General features: G+C 34.1%; 1 long non-coding RNA gene across 1 annotated transcript in view; it reads left to right on the top strand.

The window, feature by feature from the left end:
• LOC141507147 (uncharacterized) overlaps nucleotides 1-22,452 on the top strand; it is an 866,305-nt gene that overhangs the window by 10,904 nt on the left and 832,949 nt on the right. Inside the window, exon 2 of the long non-coding RNA XR_012474087.1 lies at nucleotides 1,415-1,504. This is a non-coding gene — a long non-coding RNA (uncharacterized LOC141507147). The remainder of the gene's footprint in view (nucleotides 1-1,414; nucleotides 1,505-22,452) is intronic.

Here is a 22,452-nt window from a genome sequence, read left to right as displayed (position 1 = left end):
AACATATTAGCTACCACAATAGAACTAGTAAATGTTGAAGGTGAGTCTCAACTCTAAGCCCACCATTTCATCCACTAAAATTGTATTTGGTCCAGTGAAATTGAACATATTTACAGATGCTTTACAAGTCTTCTGTTTTTTCCTTACCTGTTTAAAAACCAGGAAATAGATCCTTGGGATTATAAAAATTCTTTAAAACACTGGGAGTGGTTAGAAACTTATATCTCTGATGTGGTAAAAAGGCTTCAAGTGGACAGCTTTTGGTATTTGATGACCTGTCTGCTCTTCCTGTTTTTTTTTTTCAATCTTGGCTTTGATTCATTCAACTTTGTTGACCTAGATCTCTCTACTCCTACCATATTTCCATCAATCCTTCTACTTCCACTCTCTTCCCCCCCTCCCAGCTCCTTTCCCTGACTAGCTTTCCCAGTACTTGAGTTTTTGTGATTTCCTGACTGAACCCCACTACCCCTGGCATTCCATAGCCTCTGGCAGCAGATTTCCCTCACTTATTAGCTAGGTTATTGCTGCCCCCTGGTGTCCCTTGTGGCTCCATAGCAACCTCTTCTCTGATGCTTTCTACCACAAACCATCTAACCTAATAATCCTTTGCCTCAGACCTGATTCACCAAACCAACAAAAACAGAACAAAAACAAACCGAAGTCCAGCATGGTTCTTTTACTTCCTTGCCCCTAAAAGCTACACCAATTCCCCACCTTCCTCCCAGAAGTGAAAACAGGAGTCGGAACAAAGAGAAGAAAAGAAGGCAAATAGGACATAGAAGATAAAAGTCGCAGTGGTGAGAATCTGAAGCAGTTTTCACCATTCAGAAGAAAATGGAATGTAAAACCCTTGGTAAAAAGAACTGGAATAATGCCCCTTTCTCCCTCTTAACCTCTCTATTCCTCTTCCTGTCAATAGCGCAAGAATGAAAACATGTACCCAGGGTAAAATTTGGATAGAGAGTCCAGTTACACATCCAAAAAAAAAAAAAGACCTAAAGCAAGGATTGTAAATACTTTTTTTTTGTCCATTGCTACTTTTGCTTCAGGCCATCTGTCTTTCCTTTATTTCACTTAGGTTTTGAACATGAGGTCATACACCTGTTTTCATAGTTTTGGTAATCAGAAAGCAAATCTCATTTTCAGAATTGGGTTGATACTGATGTGGATGCCTGATGAGAAGAACTAATTGTAAGTGAAATTAAAATAGAGTTGAAAAGATAAATATATAGGTTTCCTTTTTATAAAAAAAAATAGCAAACATACAATATTTGTATATAAATAAAAAATCCTTGTGTCATTCTACTTTGCCAATCCTATTTTCAAAGATAATACATTTGAAAAGAATGCCAGAAAACATGTTATTATTTTTGATATCAACATATCTTAAAATATATTATAAAAATTCTAGGAAATACTATGAAGTAGCTGTGGTATAGTGACAAAAGCAGTGGATTTCGAATTAAGAGGATCTGGGTTCAAATTCTGGATCTGTCTTTGGGTAAGTCATTTCAATTTTCTCAGCCTCTGGTGAGACTAAATAACATAGGTGATTTCTTCTAGGTCTAAATCCTGTGATCTTACTTCTAATGTTCTAAGAGAAGAAATGCTAGTTAGAATCAACACTAGACTGGAACCAGGAGACCTTGATTCTGGTCTTGACACTGTCAGTTGCTAACCATATAACCTTGAGCTAATCACTTAAAATCTTTCTGATTATTTATTTGTCAAGGCCAGGGTTGAACTAGAAGAGCTCTGATATCTCTTCCAATTGCAAAGTCTTCTTATCCTATTTAAGATAAAAAGGAAGTTAGTCATTGGAATGTTAGGAGTTTAAAAACCTTAGATTCATCTTGTTCAATACATTCATTTTGCATATTAGGAAATTGAGGAGGGATAGAAAAGTAACCCAAGACTTCAGCTACTTAATGGTAGTCAATCTTAATCTTCAATCAATAGTTTATAGTTTAAGCTATGACAAACCAATGTAGGGAAATCCAGGTAAGAGATAATAGAATTTAAAAAGAAATCTACATTTTCCATAAATGTTTCATCATTATTTCTTGACTTAAGTAGATGTGATACATTGAATTATCAGTATTTCAGCATGCTAGAATCAGAGGATCATAAGATTTTAGAACTGGAAAGGATTTTAGTTACTTAACTTGCTGGGAGAAGAGCCAGGACTCAAATGCACTTTAACATTTTTTATTATGAATACTAAACTCCAAATAATATGAATTTTTCCCTATACACAGTAGAACAGAAAAAGAGATTATCCTTGAAACTGAAAATCTCTATTATGTAGCTTACTTTTCTTTTTATAAAGAATATAATAAATTTTATCTGTAAGTTTCAAAGCTGTCTTTTTTGTGTTTCTTTCTGGCCTTCTGTGTTCTTCTATACATTTAAAAAGTGCACAAGTAGCTTTCTTTTCCTTTTCCTTTTTTTCCTTATCATTATTTTTGTTAGCCCCCTTTTCCCTCCTAACTTCCTTACTCCTTTTGAAAACAGAAATAAATCCTTTGTAATATATATATTATGAAATATAATAAATTCTCAAATTGTCTACATTTTATTCTGTACATAAATTCATCACTCATCAAAAAGAAAGTAGATTTCATGCTTCATCATTAGTTCCCTGGAGTCAAATCCTGGTTGATCTTCGCATTGTTCAGAATTAAATCTTTCAAAGTTTTATAGTGCTATTATTGTATAAATTATTCTCCTGGTTTTTACTCCCTTTACTGTAGGCAATTCTGCATCAATTTAATTCATCAGATTTTCTCAGCTTTTTCTGAAACCATCTTTTTTGTTATTTCTTATAATGTAATTAAATTCCCTGGTATTTATGTACTATAAAACATTTGAGGAGATGCACAAAAGTCTCTACTGTTTGTAGCATTGCTGTCCATTTGATTGAAAGAAAATTCATTGTCTAGGTCAAGTCATTTAGTATCATATGTTGACAGTCTTTTTTATAGGGAGTCATTGAACAGCTCATTTTTCTAACTCCCTTTATACATGAAACTGAGACTTAAAGAGCTAACTGGTCCAGTGTTGGATAGATTTAGCACTATAAAAAAACAAACAACTAAATCCAGGTCTTTTGGCTCCATTGCAGCTCTCCAGCACAGTACATTGTGGGACAGCAAGGACTAGAGCTCAGGTGCACTGGCTTAAAACCCTGCGCCCATTCTACTGAATCATGTTGTTACTCTATACCATATTACTTAAGGATAGTTTTTACATGTGTAGAAGGTATAGTGATTTTTTGGGTGAGGTGAAAACATTAAAGATATGGTGTCTTCTAAATGGAAATCATAGCATTTTTCACAAAATGCCAAAGGATTTATTTTGCTCTTAGTTTGCTAAAAATTTTGAAAAATCAGATAAGGTCCAAGTTACAGAACTGTGGTCTCTGTTGTCCAGAAAGGACCCTTATTTCCATTTGGGCATTTGCCTTTATAAAAAACAAATTTTATACCTGATATGTCCTAGCACGATAGTGCCACCTTGTGCTCTAGTTGTCATGATTGTAAGCTTTGCTTGGCCCATATAAAAAAAAAGTTTGCAGAAAATGGTAGAATTTTATATCTCATTTTGCTGGTACAGATGATGAAAATGCTAGGTTTTTACATCCAGTAATTTCCAGTCTCTAGCTTTACTATACCCATTTTGAAATAAATATTGTAATAAATATAGAAATCATATTTTCTGTTGAAACAGTAGTGGCATGAGAGGATCATTGTCCCTAATGTTGGTCAGTATATGTAATGAATATATAATTTAGGGATATTTTTAAGGCATTTATGTAGCTTGATGGAGGGTTGGATATTCTGAGATTGGAACAAGTTTGAGAAATCATTATCACACCTAGCATTCCTGTTCCTTGAATTGTATTAGGCTAGGATAGAAGAAGGGAAAAGGTAGATGTAGTTATATAAACTAAAGATTCTATTTCCTTGTTTCATTATCCTATCTTTGGTCACATCCTTATTTACTTCATATAAGGTATTCCCTTCTCATGTCACATGGTAGAGTTCATCTGCTCTTCCAAATTAAGTGGGACAGCAAAGTTGTTCAGCTATATAATCATCCATAGTTATATCCAATACTGACCCAGGGCAGCATTATGAACTAGGTATATATATTATATATGATAAATATACATATATGTGGATATGTATGCATTTATATACATTTATATACAACATATGCATATGTGTGTGTTACTGTGAAGTTCAGAAATAAAGAGGAAAACAAGATGGAGCTAGACAGCCTTTAGAAATAACAAAATTTTTCAGTGATCCCACTATGATAACTGCTGCACAGGCCTTTATGTTTTAAATGACTGTATTTTTTATATTGGAGGTTTTTTGAGCATAGGAACTACATTTTGCCTCTTTTTGTACCCTTAGTTCTTAGCATAATGCCTGTACATAGTAGGTACTTTAATAAATGTGTATTGATTAACTGAAATGTTATCTAACTTTAAATTATTGAACATCACAATTGGAGAAGGATCAAATTCCTAAGTTTCCTAGAGGCCAAAGGAAAAAGACATAGTAGTCTGCTAATTTTCAGTTCAAAAAATATTATAAATTACTTCATCAAGGACGATGAAAATGGAATGACCTTTATATATTTAAGGATCACATGAACCCTAAGTATCATTACAAGACATACATAAAATTTGCAAAGAACTAGAGGAAGATTTCTAGATTACTGATTCTGAGAATGGTGCAGAATAAAGCAAGATAGACGAGTGACTGCATTGATGGGAAGGAGTACCTTTACTTATGAGGATGTGGATCCAGCAAAGTATCCAATTAAGGCCAAATCAGAACTTCCTTTTATGCCCATTTATGCCTATTAGGGTTCCCCTACAGTCCATTTGACTTTTCTGCTTTCTACTCTTTTAAAAAATCTGTTTTCACAGAAAATGATGGTAACTTTATACACAATAAAATTTGAATGAATAAAAGCAGTATTTTGTCTTCCTAGGGAGGCAAAAAGGATTAGACAATAGGTTAGAATCATTTGAATATTTGAAAAGATTAGTGATTTCATCATTGTGATTATTACCTACTGCATCTCTATACCGCCTTGGTAGGTGGTCTTCTTGAGTTGCGGTAACACAAAAATTTTCATTACCTGGTGGCTAAGCTTCTAATGTTTAGCCTTTCTGTGCACAGCTAAGGCTGATCCATGGTCTGTCACCAGGTTGTATTTGAAGTGTTTACAGCTTAGTAATAGAACTTGCTAGAACTTGCACCACTGCTTTTGGACAGATGCTGATAAGCTTCTTCTATACATACCTATTCTGGCTGTAGAGTTTTTCCTCAGGTTCCCTGAGTTGAACTCAGTCCCTACCTGGGTTTATGGTGAAAACCAAAGCCACAGCTTGTGGGGCATGTGAGTAACATGGGGCTGCTTGTACTTTTGCCAAGGCCAGTTTGGCAAATCCCTCCAATGACTATCAACACAAATGGTTTATAATAAGAACGGTAGCAGTAGTAACAATAATATTGATTTTACTTTTTTGCTACTATGCTTCTACAAAATTCTTTCACTCCCATAGTCTCATTTGAATTCTATAATAATCTTGTGAGATACCATTATTCCTAGAAAGAGGGATTTATAGAAAAAGAAACTAAAGCTCAGAGAAGTGGCAACTTGACTAAGATCACTTAGCAAGTAAATGGAATAGCTGACTCAAACTTCCTTCTTATTTCAGATTTAGTGATTTTTTTTCATAACATGATTTATTAGTATAGAATATTTTTCTTTTTCTTTTTAGATATTAGGTTTTGTTTAGTCTTTTATTTTTCCTTCCTGGAAGTCATTTCTGAGACCATCTTATTTTCTCTAAATTTCCTATGTCCCACTGAGTTATTTACCCTTGAATGATGATGTAAGATACAGAAGAATGATCAGTGGTTTGCTATTCCCAGGACACCTGTGCCCTTTCCAGTTCTGACCCAGACCTAACTGGCAATCTTACTGTGGGCAAATCTCTGGGTACTTCTGAGTTTCATCAAGTCTAAAATGTCAGAGTTGGAGTGGATGCTTTCTAAGCTACTTCTATGTTTTAGTGTTCTGTGATTCCCGATTAAAAATACTTATGGTCTTATTAGAGGTTTCATCCTTTTAGGTCCTTAGTATGTATTGATTTGATATTTTATATATATATATATATATAATATATAAATATCATATATTGTATATTTCTTTATATGAGATCCATTTGAACATATTTGAAACTCTCTTTAAAGCACCACTGTAGAGCTTTCCCTGACCCTTTCTGGATGATAGTACCCTCTTTAGCCTCAAAATTTACCTTGTATATATTTTGCATTTTTTAAATATATATTTACATATGTGTTTATCTCTCTTGATGGATGCAAATTCCTTGAGGATAGGGACTGCTTCATTTTTTCTCTCCTTAGTGCCAGGCACATAGTAATTAATAAATTGTTGATTCATTTGTCATTTAAAATGAACTAAAAGAAAGCTCTACCAGTAACTCTCATTGATTTTTGTACTTCATGGCAACTCAGGGCTTCATTTTCCTTGTAAATTTCTTCCTAAATTTGTAAATTGAGAAAGCTGGATTACCACTAAGATCCCTTCCAGCCCTACCTCTTCTATGACTGATTAAAAAGCAACAACAGAACAGAAAGCCTATCTCATGTTTTAGGACCAGCTTAATTAGAAACTGATCCCTGCACAAGCTTTCATGAAAATAGCTTCTGTGGCCAGAAATCAAGAAATGTAGAGAGTCATTACATTAATAAAACACTTAAAATTGAATGCCACCTTTCTAAAATCTTAAAATTTGCTCTTTAAGGTTAAGGCAGGGAAGGTGACTTAAAAAACAAAAACACTTTTTTTTAAAGTATCATGAAATTGATATTTCCAAAACCACTTGGTTCTTAATGAATGGTAAGGACACATGATAAAATAATTATAAGAGCTTTTAGTTTTGGTTTTGTTTGCTTTTTTGTCTAGACCAGTGGTTTCATTTGTTCAGGGAAATGTAAGGAAACTTCTTCATCCAATGAAGATGTTCTACAATGTAGTCTTGGGGAATTTCTTGGAGCACTGAGAAGTTTGGGGACTTGCTCAAAGTTACCCAATCAGGATATGTCAAAGGTGGTGCTTGAATCTAAATCTTCTTGATCATGGGATCCTATTACCTCTAAGACAGATAATGTGAATATAATCATATTCAATATAGAGATAAGAAAGCTGAAGTCTAGAAGAGTTCATTGATTTGCCAAAGAACACTTGTGTACTAGATATCAGAGTTTGAAATCTAGTTCAGAAATCCTACCTCCTAGTCCAGTGTAGTTTCAGATATGCTATTATAGTATATAGAGTTATGAAAGGCCAAAATTATATTGTTAGGTCCAGAAGCCAATCCTATAAGATGAGTAGTTTGTATATTATATAGCTCAAGGAATTGAGGTTATTATGTTACATGGCCAAGGGCATATGAGTAAGAACTGGTAGGAATATATACTTTTTTTTTTTTGTTTTTGGAAGTGAGCATCCTCATGTCTCTCATTCTGGAAGTTCAGCAGCCACTTATAGGTCTGATCCATTAGTCATCTGCAAGGAAAATGTTTGGTTTCTGACCTGAGCTAGTTTGCCCCTCCTTGAGCAGCCTGGTGCTACCCTTTCCCCTCTCCTCCCTCCCCAGCCCCTCTCTATAGCACCATATTGGTGCCAAACTTAGTGGGGTTATCCATCTAGCTTAATCTATTACAAGTCAGAACTCCCTGGTAGCAGGGATTACAGGAGGGTGATAACCATGTCTATTTACTTCATTTCTTTTCTCCTAAGTTATATATATTTATCTATTATTATTATTATTATTATTGTATATGAAATTTTTTTATTTGCAGTCAGGAAATAGTGTTATTATTTAATGTGTGGGTGCCTCTCTTCATGCACAAGTGATCCCATTCTATCCCATCTTCTCTAGCAGACTGCCCCTTCTCTCATCCCTCTTTTCTCACTGTCTTTATCTATTTATATGGATATAATCCAAGTAGATATATGTCCCTATCTATTGACTCCTTCTCTGCTGCCCAGACATAAACATCTCCCCACTCCTCAAAACTCTCACATTTGATAAATATATACATATTAAATATTGTCCTTTCTCCATTTTTGTGACTAAACTCTTTTAGAAAGCTAGCTACAATAAATGCTTCCAATTCTTTTCTTCTTACTCTTAACTCTTCCATAATCAGACTTTTGAACTCATTGCTCAGTTGAAACTGCTCTATCCAGTTATCAGTGATCAAATCCAATGTCCCTTTCTCAAATTTCTTCCTTCTTGTCCTTTCTACAGACTTTGTTTCTATAGATCACTCTCTTCTCCTTGATGCTTCTGTTGGCATTTGAAGGCCTTCATAATTTACTTCATCCTTCCCCTCTTATCTTTTTCAGTTTTTTTTAACACCTTAATTACCCCCATGTACTCTGTGATTCAGTGACATTGATCTCCTTGCTATTCTTTGTAGAAGACATTTTGGGCATTTTCCTTGGCTGACCTCCATATCTGTAATTCTCTTCCTCTTCCCTTCTTGACTTCCCTGGATCTAGGTGGCACAGTGAATAGAGCACTAGCCCTGGAATCAGGGGGACCTGAGTTCAGATCCAGCCTCAGACACACATTACCTAGCCATGTGACCTTGGGCAAGTCACTTAACCCCATTGCTTTGCAAAAAAAAGTCTTTCCTTATCTCTCTTATATCAAGTACCTTCCTTCTGTTGATTGTATCCAAATAGATAGATAAATAGATATCTTTGTTGTCCTCATTAGACGTTGAGCTCTTTGAGAGCAGGGCCAATTATTTACCTTTCTTTGTAATGTATTGTGTGTGTGTGTGTGTGTGTGTGTGTGTGTGTGTGTGTGTGTATTATGCATATAATATATTATAATGATATATGGTATATATAATATTTATATAATAATTTATCATATACATATGCACAGAAATGCATGTGCATATATATGTATATGACAATATATGGTAGTACCCTATGCTACATAAAAGACATTTTACTGTAGTGGATAGAGCACTGGCCTTGGAGTCAGGAGTACCTGAGTTCAAATCCAGCCTCAGACACTTAATAATTACCTAGCCGTGTGGCCTTGGGCAAGCCACTTAACCCCATTGCCTTGCAAAAAAAAAACTAAAAAAAAAAGACATTTTACTGAAAGGACCCATTTGAAGAGGATGTTTATAACTTAAATTGTATTTTAAGAACAGGGAGGGCACTCATTTAAAAAACATTTCTTCAGTGAATCCTTTTTTAATGTTAATGATCATTCTCTCATTTATATTTTGTAAATTTTAATTCTTTTGAGTTTTTTAAATTTTTTTAAACTTCCACCAATGCCAAAGGCAGTGGGTCACAAAATCAGTAAGTAGGAGACATATTGTTGTATACTTTAGCAGTCTATTGAAAGGTTTCAAGGGTAAAAAATGCACATACAGAGAGGATGGCTAGAAAATATGAGATGTGATCATATATAGGAATTAGAATCTTACTTCAGAGAAGGCATTATTTAACTTTTAAGCTATTATTCAGAGAAATTCAGCAGTTTTCTGAATCCCATAGGGAACATTTACAGGAGGCGTTTTTTGAGCATTCTGTATTTACTTTGGTTTCTGACTTGCTTATAGGACATTTCTACACTACAACAGTTGTCCATTTTCCTCAAACCTCCTCCAAAGAACTACTAGATATAGCATCTTAATCATGAACCTATATGGGTCAAAGAGGCACTGCAATTTTTTTGCTTAATTCCAATTTTTGTCCTAAGGTAGAAAGAGAAGTAGAGCAAGTAGGGGTAAGATGTAGATAAGTGAATTAAGTATAAAAGAGTTTAGACAAAATTGGAAAAGAAGAAACAACAATACTGTGAGTTATATATGGAAGTTTTATTAGACAAGAAATTTTATCAGAAGTTTTTTAAATACCTATTTTCATGAATGGGCAAGTAGAAGTCAAAGGGCAGCTAGGTGGAACAGTGGATAGAATGCTGGGCCTGGAGTCAGGGAGACCTGAGTTCAAATTTGATCTCAGATTGTAGCTGCTGGCTTTTTCGGTTCTATTACTGCCAGGTGATGAATCACAATTTAGACCCGGGAATGCAGGTGTGAAAAGAAAAATAAAGATTTATTAAAAAGAACTTACAACAAAGTGAGAAAAAGTGATAGAAAAATCAAGAAGAGGTTAAAGAGAAGACCACATTACATGGATTGCTGATTGAACTGGTCAAACCAGATGACTAGGATTCAACATTAGTCTGGAAGATAAAAAGAGACTTAGCCCCTCCCTCAGATCTCCTTAAATTCTCCCCCAGAGTCCATGGGAGGGGTGGTGACTTGGGAGTGAACCAAGTCCTGCATTGGAGATTTTGCCTTTTGGGGAGGGGGTTTCTTATAAGTACTCTTGGGCCTGTACTCCCTGGCTGCCCCAAGAAGACAAGGCAATCCAAATCAGGTTGAAGGTCAGGCCCTTAGGTGTGGGCTAAATTAGATGATAAAGGAAGAAGGAAGATTCCCTTAACAATTTAAACAAAAGATTTATAAAGTTTGTCTCCAACTGATCTCAACACCCCCTATGCCCAAGTTTCTCTGCATCAAGATACTTACTAGACATTTGACCCTTGACAAATCACTTAACTTGGTTTGTCTCAGTTTCCTCATCCAGAAAATGAATTGGAGAAGGAAATTTTAAACCACTCCAATATTTTTATCCCCCAAATCCCTCCAGAAACCTCAAAACTCACAAATGAAGAATTCAGCATAACTAGCCAACAACAAACAATAAGAATGAAATAATTTGACTGAGATTGTTGAAGTGGAGACTAGAACCTACAATTTAGACTCTTTCCTTAGAAAAACTGTCACTACATTGGCACTTTTTAACTGTTACCATGATGAAAAAGATAATTTTCCAATATTCCAATTCAATTCCAGTAAATTCTCTCTTCTTTCTATACAGTAGTATGGAAAGAAACTTTTAAATATCAGAAACTTTTACTTAGAACTCTAGATGTTAGAGACTAAAGTGACTGTCAGGGTCTTATTTGTTATTGGACACAGTTGAAGCTAGCTTTCACATGAAGGTGATGTTCAAGTAATATTTGTCGGTTAATTCCTTCATTCCTTTGAGCTTTGTAAACAATTAACATGGGGTTGGGGCAAGATGGTTTCAAGCAAGTTCAATGCTTCAATAGATACCCAATCAGGAGGCAACTAGTTGGTCCAGTATATATTGAGCAGAGGGATGTAAAATCAGGAAGAAGACTTGAATTCAAATCCAGACTCTTACAAATGTCATCCCTTAGGTCCCTTAACATCACAAGGCCTATTTTCTTGCTATATGACTGAACTCTCTCTTTGTACATTTCATGGTAAATTTTTTTCTGTCATTTTTTGGGAATAAAGATATTGTTGGTAATGCAAGTAAATTAGCAACAGGAAAACCTGGTAGGGCTGGGAAAATGAAAAGTTTGAAAGAATATCCTGGACCTTTAGAATTTTAGTGCTTTTCTGTACAAAGCCCAAGGTGATTTAGAAATGGATTTTAAAACTGGTCATTTGGATTGTTTTCCCACTTGTAATGGTTTTAGATTTTGATGAGGGGAGAAAAGGGGACCCTGGTACAATTATTACTGGCTTTACAGAGAAGATTTTACTTGAACTCTTAAATAACCTTTTAGGAAGATTGCTTTCTTGACTATTTTATCATCCTATACACCTTGTGAGTAAACAGACTTTATCCTGAACTAAAAAAAATAGGATTAAACTCTAGTAAAAATTTTCATGTTATTATACTAGGCAATATCATCAATCCCCCCCCCCCACACACACACACACACTATAGGAGACATTATTAGTACATCAGAACTTTTTTTTTTAAACAGATTTCCTATTCCTCAATTCAAGTGAGTCATAGGAAGTCTGATGATTCAGGGAATATTTCCTTTAATAAATAAAAAACTAAGCAAAATTCTTTTGGATTTGGCTGTATATCATTATTTCTCCTCTAATACTATTTTTTAAGATAGTGGATACTAAAAATTAAAATAGAATTGAAGCTGTATCTAGTTAACAAAACCTAAAAATGAATATGTAGCACAGCATAAAAGTTGATGCTAGACTTGTTAGTGACAGGGACAATTGAACTAAAGAGTCCTCTACAGATCCTTTCTATTAGGAAACATTTAAGGGTCATTTAGGGCTCAAAAGCTCCAGTGGGAGCCAGGTATAAGCTCTTCATTTTGCTTCATCTGCAGCCTTTGTTTCTATTCTGGGAGTGGCAGTTTGAATTAATTCGAATTGGGTGGGGGTGGACTTCAACATTTTGATTCACCCAATAATTCCTACCTATTCCTAACTAGCCCCTGTCTTTCCTTTGCAGTTCTGCTGTTAAGCTTTTTTACTTTAGTCATAAATTCAATGGTTTGTGTTTATACTGGCTTGTTTCACATTCCTTATATATTTCCTTGAAAGTGTTTCCTCCTTGATATTGTATCAATTTGTATTAAAGCTTTTGTGGTACTCAAGTCTGATGCTCAAGGTTTTGTGAGAAGTGGATTATAGATTTATAAGAATTTTTTTTAAGTTCCCATCAAATAAGTAAATAGCAGTATTGTTGTCTTATTGAGGAAATATATTACTCAAGATTTAAACCAAACTTTATTTTTAAAATATTTACAGGAATTTAATGATATTCTACTAAAGAGAAATTTTTATTTTACCTATGCCTTTTCTGATTCTATGATAGAAAAGAAGAGATATTAAATAAATAGGGAAAACTGTGAACCTAACATAAAATTGTCATTGGAAGGTGGTTATTATGTAATAAATAGAAATGCTAACATTTGAGGGAGCATTGCCTACTGAAATGAAGAAGGAAATGCTGTGTATATATGTAACTCACACCAGACAATAAGAAAGTTATTTCCAAAATATAGTGTACTAATGTGTGTGTGTGTGTGTGTGTGTGTATGTATGTATACTCAAGAGTATGATGAGTCTGTTTATGTTTTGTTTTTCCTAAAAGAAAATGAAGTCAAGGACTCTAGTGATGTTGGCATTATCAATTTTTTAGGAATTTAGAGTGTTCTATTTTTGGGAAATTGAATGAGATAGAAAAATACATTCTAGATGGCCTTCAAATTAGGAGCACTCATTTTGAACCAGAAATAGGAAAACTGTAAAGAATGTTAGTGCTCCTATAAAGAAACAAAAGCATAAATTTGTCTGGTATGATATGGTGAAAGTGGTTACCAAAGAACAATAAAAGTTTTTTCATGACAATGCCTAAGGCAAACATGGCAGATTAAGATGAAATATTAATTATCCTAAATTCACACAACTTTTAATGCTTTTTCAAACACATGCATATTAGGGATTAAAAAAATGAGAATATTCTGGATATACTTGAATAAATATTCATTGACATAGAATGAGGGACTATCTGAAGGTACATTGATGATCCCTTATCTTAAAATTTTATTGGAATATCATTTTAATGAATTTAACAGTAGTTAAGACTATGTTGTTTCTTAAAACTCATCTTCTGAAACCATTTTAGTCCCCTAGTGGCTTGAAAGAGTTAATGCACTTGCCGAAAGTGTCCAATTCACTTTTAGGGCATAGTATGTGCATGTGGGAGAATCTGGCTTCAGAATATATTTTCACATCCCAAAACCAATTTGGCACCAGTTTAAATGTCTGCTAAGGAAAGGTTTTGGAGTTATTAGTCAATGCAATTAATACTTCATTTTGTGAGCACCAAATTTCTCCCAATAGTGTTTTGTTTTCAAAGAAGAGCCTGGGAATCACAATAACGGGTTTCATTTATCAGAGACATATGGGACTCGCCATCTTTGGATATATTTGCGAGACACTTTCACAAAGAACACTCCTTAGGCATCTCACATTTCACGGATTGGAGGGCAATCTGGATGAATATCTTTCTTGGAATTGATGAACCAGCTTTTTCATATGTAGTCTCCAATTTCAGTAATCCTTAAGAATCTCATAAAAGCCAGGATAGTTAGTAAACCTCAGCTTATTAACCTTCAACAAGATAAAAAGACCATGATTCTTAGATCTTGTTCAAGTGCCAAGAGTGCTTCTATATTAAAATCTTTTCATTAAATTTAGGTTATTTTGGTGAGATGGAAAATAGATCAAATTTAGATTGGCTTTGTATGGCAACGTAGACTTTGCAAACAACTGATTTAAAGATTTTGCATTTCTTAGAAGTAACAAGTCTATAAAATATAATATTATTAGCAGGATATGTTGGAGAGTCAATAAAAGTTGGTTTCTCAACCAGCACTTCCTACTTCCTCAGTTTTATTCAAGTGCTTGATGACATATGCTTAGATCACTTTGAATGGATCTGAAACCTAAGAGACTGATAATAGCCATTGTATGGTTCTCATTTGAGGTGTATCTGAATTAACTTTTTGTATTCTTTTCAAGTTTTATTATCAGTGAACTATTTACTATTTATGATTTTTTTTTGCCTTAATGACATTAGAAAAGTAACTAGGGAACAACTAGATTAAGATGAAGTCTGAACAATAGATACCTGTTGCACAAAATCCACATTTTTTGATTCCATCTTTCAAGAAGAGGAATGTTTATGTATATACACATAAACACACACACACACACACACACACACACACACACACATATATATGTTTAGTAAAAAGTTAAGTGAAAACTTAGCTTTTGTAAACCAAATCATATTTTTATCTTGATTTTGAACTTCAAGGACTCTTATCTTCTTTTCCTTTATATTTTTAATTGACAGTGGTTCTTAATCCTTTAGCTTTAGCTTTTTATATTTCTGAGCTCTCTGTCAAATGATACATGTTATGTAAACAAACATTTAAATTTTCATTAAAGGGATTATTTATAATGGGAATAATTATCCCCTTTCACTTATCTAGCTGATTTTTAAATGGCACATACCTGCATATACTTATTTGATAAATCTTATGTCACCTATGTTACTTTTATATATTCTAAAATGTTTTTATTAAAGTTGAAGTGTTATTATTCCACTAATAGCTCTTTGTCTATTCAAAGCCTACATCAGGCTTCATAATACAATAATTTTGTTTGGTTATTTGGGTAATTGTTGATTTTGGTCTCTTCTTTTACATGGTTCTCCAAATATATTATTTTTAGCTCAAATATTTTAAAATATTTGAAATATTTTGAGGGGATTATTATATTTCCAGTGTCATAATTATCCAAATAATATCTATTTTTATGCATTGATAAAGGACTTTTCAAAGCTGTTCATTTTGAATTGACACAAAAATGATAAGCTGCTTATATCACCACAACTCTATGTTGACTCTAGACATTTTACGATCTAAATGTTGCTATTTCATAATGATCTGACAGTCTTTACCTACATATGGTCTTTACTTTGACCTGAAGTTCAGTGTAAGAAATCGCTAAAAAAATTCTCAAATGTGTGCAGCTATAGCTGTACTATACATACTGTAGTACATTATTGGCATTATCGAGTAAGCTAACACTACCATATTAAGCATCTCAAGGATTAGTTGTGTATTGGTGATAAGAAGTTTGATGCAATATAGCCTTCAGTTATTTATATTTTTATTTAAACATGTACACGTAGATGTCTATGTATAAACACATAGATTGCTATATACACTCATGCATACACACACACACATATAATATAATATAGTATTACTCCTAGAAGCATTTAACAAACAATTTTCAGAATTTTCTTGAGGTGAAGTGTGATTATTCTCTTTTCTACAAATATGGGCTCTGTGACTTAGAAAGGCCAAGTATTTTGTTTAGATTGAATAAAAGTCATGAATAGAGATGAAAACTCTGATTCTTGGCATTTTTTTTTGTAAGGCATTGGGGTTAAGTGACTTGGCCAGGTCACACAACTAGGCAATTATTAAGCTTCTGAGGCTGGATTTGAACTCAGCTACTCCTGACTCCAGGGCTGGTTGCTCTATCCACTGTACCACCTAGCTGCCCTGATTCTTGGCATTTCGATAGAAATTTTAGAACATTTTTCACAGAAAAGGTTTTCACTGGAAGTGAGATTAGATCTAGAAAAGCTCGGGACACCATGTGGAGACCATAGATGCACTGAATTGTGGATTTAGGATAAACTGTAGCCTATGGAGAGAAGATAGTCACAGTGGTAGAAAAAAATAGGTTTTAGATAAAGAGATGGTTATATTGGTTATGTTTTCCATGAATATGTCTTCTAAAAGGAAAGATTATGGGTACTGGAGGAGTATACAGAGAAATAAAGAACATGAACAGAATAGATAATGTACCATTTTTGTTTTAGAGCTGAATAATGTGACTAGTACTTTCCACAGTGTTTTCAGCATAAATAAAATACCTAAATAGTTTGAATGAAAAAGGCATTTTGTTTCCTTTTGAAGTTAAACCTTTTTGATTTGGGAATGTACCATTATTTTATCTTACAGCAAAGGTAGAGTTTTTATTGTTGACAAACTCAAGTTTTTAGCTATGGCTATGTGAGTATGTATACCTATTAGTACACTTTCATCTCTTTTTCTCTCTTTGAATCTGTCCCTGTCTCTCTGTATGCCCGCTGCTTGTCTGTTTGCCAGTTTTCTTTGTCTCTTTCTTTTAACATTGAACCCATCTGTGTAGAAAATAGAATACTTGGCTTCCTCATTTCTTATTTTTTTCTAAATAATTTGTTGTTTTGTTCACTCAACTTATTTTCACCCCAAGAAGAAAGCTCATTCTCCTTGTGACAGAAGGAGTGTTGGTTTCTAATTTAAAAGGTATGCTGCTGCCTTCCTTGTCCGTTTTTCTGTCCATCTGGCTGTTGGTCTTTAATAGGCTTTGCAGTGAGACAGCAGTTTACTATTTGCATGTGTGTGTGTGTATATATGTGTGTGTGAAATTAGCTAATTGGTGTTAGCAGAAATATTTTCACATGTTTTATAAGCAAAGTGAGCAAGGTATATAAATGTAGATATGATCCAGACACACACGCACGCGCTCACGACTGTCACTGCTCATGCATAGGCGCTCAGAAGTAATTAATGTTAATAAGATTTTAATGTGCTTGTGAGATCATAATGAGGAGAAATGAATGCTCTGATTAGGAAAAGGTAACTGTGTGTGTGTTTTGGCTTAGAACAAGATTTCAATTTTTATAAACCGCAATTTTAGAACTTGTTTGTGATTGCATCAATTGGTTTTTATTTTCAAATTAGAGGTCTGTTTAGCCATTTGAATGATTAACCAAATAAATGGGTGAAACCCTGATCATAAGGAAGGGTGCAGATTTTTCATTTGCAAGGCAATGATAGTGTACAGCAAGGCAGTGATCCTGTCGTCTTCCAACATTACATTTTTATATTACTTTTATCAAAGCCTCTTCAGAAGCTCCTTGTAGAGCTAGTACTCATTTTGATAAATGTAGATGCTATCTATTTATTTCAGAGACGCATAATCAGGCAGTGAAACTATTGTGCCCGAGACACATTTCTGTCATAAATGGTAAGTCTGCAATGTCCAGAAAAACAAAAGATCATGACCTTTCTTTAGTCTAAAATTATAAAACAAGCAAGATTTTTCTTCCTAATCTGAATCTTTCCAAATTTTAGAGGCTTGGAATCAGTTGTACTGGCAAAAATTATTAGAAGTTAAGCAAAGATGCTGTCTCATCATGGACTCATGCTTTATAGTCACAAGTCACTCTCCAGTCTGGCTAAACTCCAAATGGACACCAGGGGTCCTTCTCCACAGCAAACCTTTTGAAAAGATTGTCTACAGGGCTTTGACTCATATTTGCATTATTATTATTTTTAATAATAGGATATATCTAAATATCTATTAAGAGTCCTTGCCCTTAGCACAGAGAAATCACTTGTGCATTGAAAAAATATTAGTAATGTTTATATATTAAAGAATTGTAATAGATTTCTTTTAAATAGCAATTTTAATACAAAAACGCAAACATTGTAAAGAGCTTGTTTGTAATGTGCTGTAGAATTATTTCTTTAACATTTGGGTAAGATTGGTGAGTGTGGTTTGGTAGCCTGAGGTTTGGGGTTAACTAAATCTGTAAGACATGGAATTTAGGAACCTTCAGAGTTCAGTAATGCTTCTCTAAAAGGTTTTCCATAAAGCTTTTCATAGGACAGTCTGGAGAGACATAAAGACGAAAGAACAATTCTGCTAGTCTGCATACTGTGTAGGTCTTAGTTTAATGATCAGGGATGATTATCTGATCAGAAAAATTATTTAAGATGAATAGTCTCTAGCCTGGCTTTTTGGAAAGGACTTCGAAAGCTGAGTAGATGGAACAACAGGTTGTGATGAACTTTTAGAAATTGCTGCATCTTAAAAAAAATCAATTTGTCTCTAGGGTAGTGACCCATATTTTGAAAAAGGAGAGGCTGATTTCTTTCCAGTTGTGTTCCATTCTATGCTGTAGTAATGGGGGAAGCCTTGTTTTTACTTTAAAAATTGCCATTATATTCCCTTTAGAAAATAATCTGGTTTTAATCAATTTGGATAAAAGGAGAATTAGTTTTGTTTCCCTTTTGGACTCTTATTATTCTCTTCAAAAAATTTTTAGAAATGTTGCAAGAATTTCTCTAATCAACTTTCCTGATCAAGAAAGGGAGAATAATAAAACATAGCTTGCTAAATATAGAATCATTGATTTGGAGCTGGAAGGTATTTTAGGAATCAGATATTTATACTAATGCCTTCGTTTTTACCTTTGCAGAAACTAAGACCTAGAGAGGTTAAATGATCACACAGCTAGTAATAAATGGCAGAGTAGAGCCAAGATAAAGTTAGATCATTTGACTCCAGCTCCAGTACTTTTTCCATTGCACTTCTTGCATAGATGGAAACATAGAGGGGAATTTGGGTAAAAGTTTGAGAAATAAGATCATAGGTGTACAGCTGGAAGGGATATTAGAAGCCATCTAGTTTGAAATTATCATTTTACAGATTAATAAGCTGAGGCTCAGAGGGCCCAAGTTCACTAAATTGGCAGCTAGGTGGTGCAGGGGCTAATGTTCTGGACCAGGAGTCAGAAGAACCTGAGTTCAGATCCTCCCTCTGACATTTCCTAGCTGTGTGATCCTGAGCAGAGCACTTAAATTTCATCTGCCTCAGTTTCCTTATCTGAAAAGGGGACAATAGAACCTACCTCTCAAGGGTTGTTGTGAGGATAAAATTAGTTAATATCTGTAAATCACTTTGTGACCCTTAAAGTACTATACAGTTGCTAGCTATCATCAACATCATCATCATCATCATTACTGTTACTTAAGGAGCATGTTGTAAAATTGATAATTGAACCTAGATCATCTCCCTCAAAATCTAAGGTTCTTTTCATTGTACATCTATGTGTCTTTTTTTCTTTCAACTTGAAAAAATAAAGCTGCATTTTTAAAAATAAAAGAATCAGTCATAAATTAAGATTAGTGTATTCATTCTAAAGCTAGGGGTAGATTTTTCTTCCTTTTATGTCGCACAATGATTTTCCCTTCTCTCTTTTTTCCACTAATAGTCTTTTTTCTTCCTCTTTCTTCTTTCTCTCTTTGGTCTTGGTAAATAGTAGCAAGTCCTTAGTAAGGGATATCATAAAAATAGGACATAGAAAACTTGAAGTTTGGAAGAAGAAATTACAACTTCAATAAACTACATTAAGTCATCACAAATAATAAGATCATCTAAAGACTATTTAAGCCTGTTGAAAGATCTGTATTTTTTTTATGAAAAAAAGTAAAAGCAGATCACCTTCCTTTTATGGCTTGGTGTACCTATTCCCATTAATTTTGCCTTTTTTTTTCCCACTTATATGTTGATTCAGAAGAATATTTTAGTTACCCTCCATTTGAATGTTCAAAATAATATATAGGAATTAATAGATTTCACTATTTATTAATGATATATGTTGAAATTAAGTATGTAATTCTGAAAATGTATCCAGATATCTTGTTTCTTTGCCACATTGACATTTTAAGATTCTATTAACATTTTTTTTATGTTTTTTGGTTTATACCTGTGAGTTTTTCAGTATAGGAAACTTCCAAAGTGAAAAATCCTTCTATCAAGATACATTGCTATGTCCTTAGTAGATGAATTTAGAGAGTTGTTTGAGTTGTTGAAAGCTTAGGTGACTTTTGTCACAGTGATCACATTGTATATGTCAGAAGAACTGAAAGAGACTTTAAGGACCATCTGATATAACCTTCACACCTACCCTACCTTCATTTTACTATGACGAAATTGAGGCCAATAAGAGTATAAATGACTTGGTAAAAGTCACATGGGCAACAGAAACAAACTTTGAATTCTGGTCCCCTGACTTTAAATCTTCCTATTGTGCTACCTTTCATTTCACCTATATTTGTTAGTATTTTTTTTTCTTTCCTCAAAAACCTTAATCTCATTTTTAAAAAATCTCTTTGAGAATCTACTTGTATTTATTGTGGAGTTACTCATTTTTTTCTGGTATTATTAGTTCTTGAGCTCTTAGTCTCTGCTATTTCTTCACTGTATTATCTTCTGTTTGTTTATTTTAGATTTTGCAAGGCAATGGGGTTAAGCTGCTTGCCCAAGGCCGCACGACTAGGTGATTATTAAGTGTCTGAGTCTGGATTTGAACTCAGGTACTCCTGCCTCCAGGGCCAGTGCCCCATCCACTGCGCCACCTAGCCGCCCCCATACTGTGTTATCTTCTAGCCTCAATTCTCAAATTAGAACTTTGGGCTAGTGTCAAGTTCTTCCCCCACTCACTTTCTGTGAAGGGGTAGTTAGGCTCCATCCTGTCCTCTCTACAGAATGAACATTGTTGCCTCTATACTGTGGCAGTGCTGAATGAAGTGACTTCCTTCTCTCCTTTTCATCTTTGGTCTGGGACATGAGATTGGGCACTCAGCCAGGACCAGGACACACATACTGCTTCAATTCTAGGTTTCTGCTTCATTGCCTTGGTAGACCAATGCATGTGCTTGCCTCAGCCCATTCTCTGTTTTCTTCCAATCAGTCAGTCAACAGTTTTCAACTACTTTGATAGCCTAACATCCATTCCTTCTCTTCTCTGACGTAGTTACAAAACATCTGCTCTTTGGCTGATTTCTGACCTCCCTGAAGGCCGATAACCATGTACACATTGTCCAGGGTGTCTCTGCTTTGTATCCTTATGCAGGTATAACATATTGGTAGCAGGATTTGTGCCTCTGTTCCAGTCTCTTTTTGCCAGGGCCAAGATCTCATTCAGTCAACATTTATCAGAGATCTGCCTGTAGTGTTCTTGCTCAGTTCCTCCAAGTTTTTAAATATATTCTTATATTTGACTGGATAGAGGAACTTAAGAGTGTTTTTCCTTTTGGTTTTATCAATCATTGCTTCATCTGGAACCACTTTCCCTATTTTCTTGGAACTTCTTTTGGGGGAATTGGACTTGGTTGTGACCTTTCATAATATCATCTTTACTAAAAATCTGCCATCCCTAATCCACCACATTACCTCCTACTGTAAATAATATTTTCAATAATTTTTGAAAAATCTCCATCTGAGATAAATATATTAAGTAATAGTATTCTTAGAGGTAATACAGATCAAAATCAGTTATGGAGGAATCATAACAGCATCTAAAATCTATTGGCTAATATTTCATTATGAATCTGACAAAAGTTTTTTTTTTTAAAATCCCGAACAATTGTTAAAGCTGTTCAGTGACTTTTAAGCCCCAGTTTTAATTTTCTAGAGAGCAATTTTAATTTTTGTAAGCTCTACATTAAAAAATGCATCAATGCATATCAGTGTTAAACTTGAAGAACCAGAATTTAGGGGATCTTATTTTCAATGACAGAATGTTCTTCCAGTATTTATATATGCATGTCTATATATATATGTATTTTCCTGAATATGCTTCTTAATATGCTTAGAATAGCTGTAGAGAATGTCTTGTAATGTCTGTAAGTACCTATGAGACAACAGGGCAATGCTTGTTAATACTGAAATCTAGAAAGTAATTTTTTTTTCCTTCCAGTAACCATCTTATGATGATGAAATCTTTATTTGTAGTAAAAGAAGGATATAAAATAAAAGCTTGGATTTTTGTGACTAATATTCTTTAGTCACCCTGGAATTGAAAAAAATACTTTTATTTCAAAGGAATTGGAGGTACATTTTATTTAAGGCTTGAAGAATTCTTTCCACTTAGCAAAATACCTTGGCTCAAATTCTTCTTTGTGTTTATTAAAGTATCATTTAAGATTTCACAAATGTTCGCCCTATTTCTTTAGAATGAAACCTGAATTTCTTATTTGTACCATTTCAGCATCTAATTGTAGGATCTTAGCATACA

The sequence above is a fragment of the Macrotis lagotis genome, chromosome 1 (genome assembly GCF_037893015.1).
Source record: "Macrotis lagotis isolate mMagLag1 chromosome 1, bilby.v1.9.chrom.fasta, whole genome shotgun sequence".
Classification (NCBI taxonomy): domain Eukaryota; kingdom Metazoa; phylum Chordata; class Mammalia; order Peramelemorphia; family Peramelidae; genus Macrotis; species Macrotis lagotis.
Note: the sequence above shows the minus strand (reverse complement) of the source record. Positions and strands in the feature narration are given on the sequence as shown.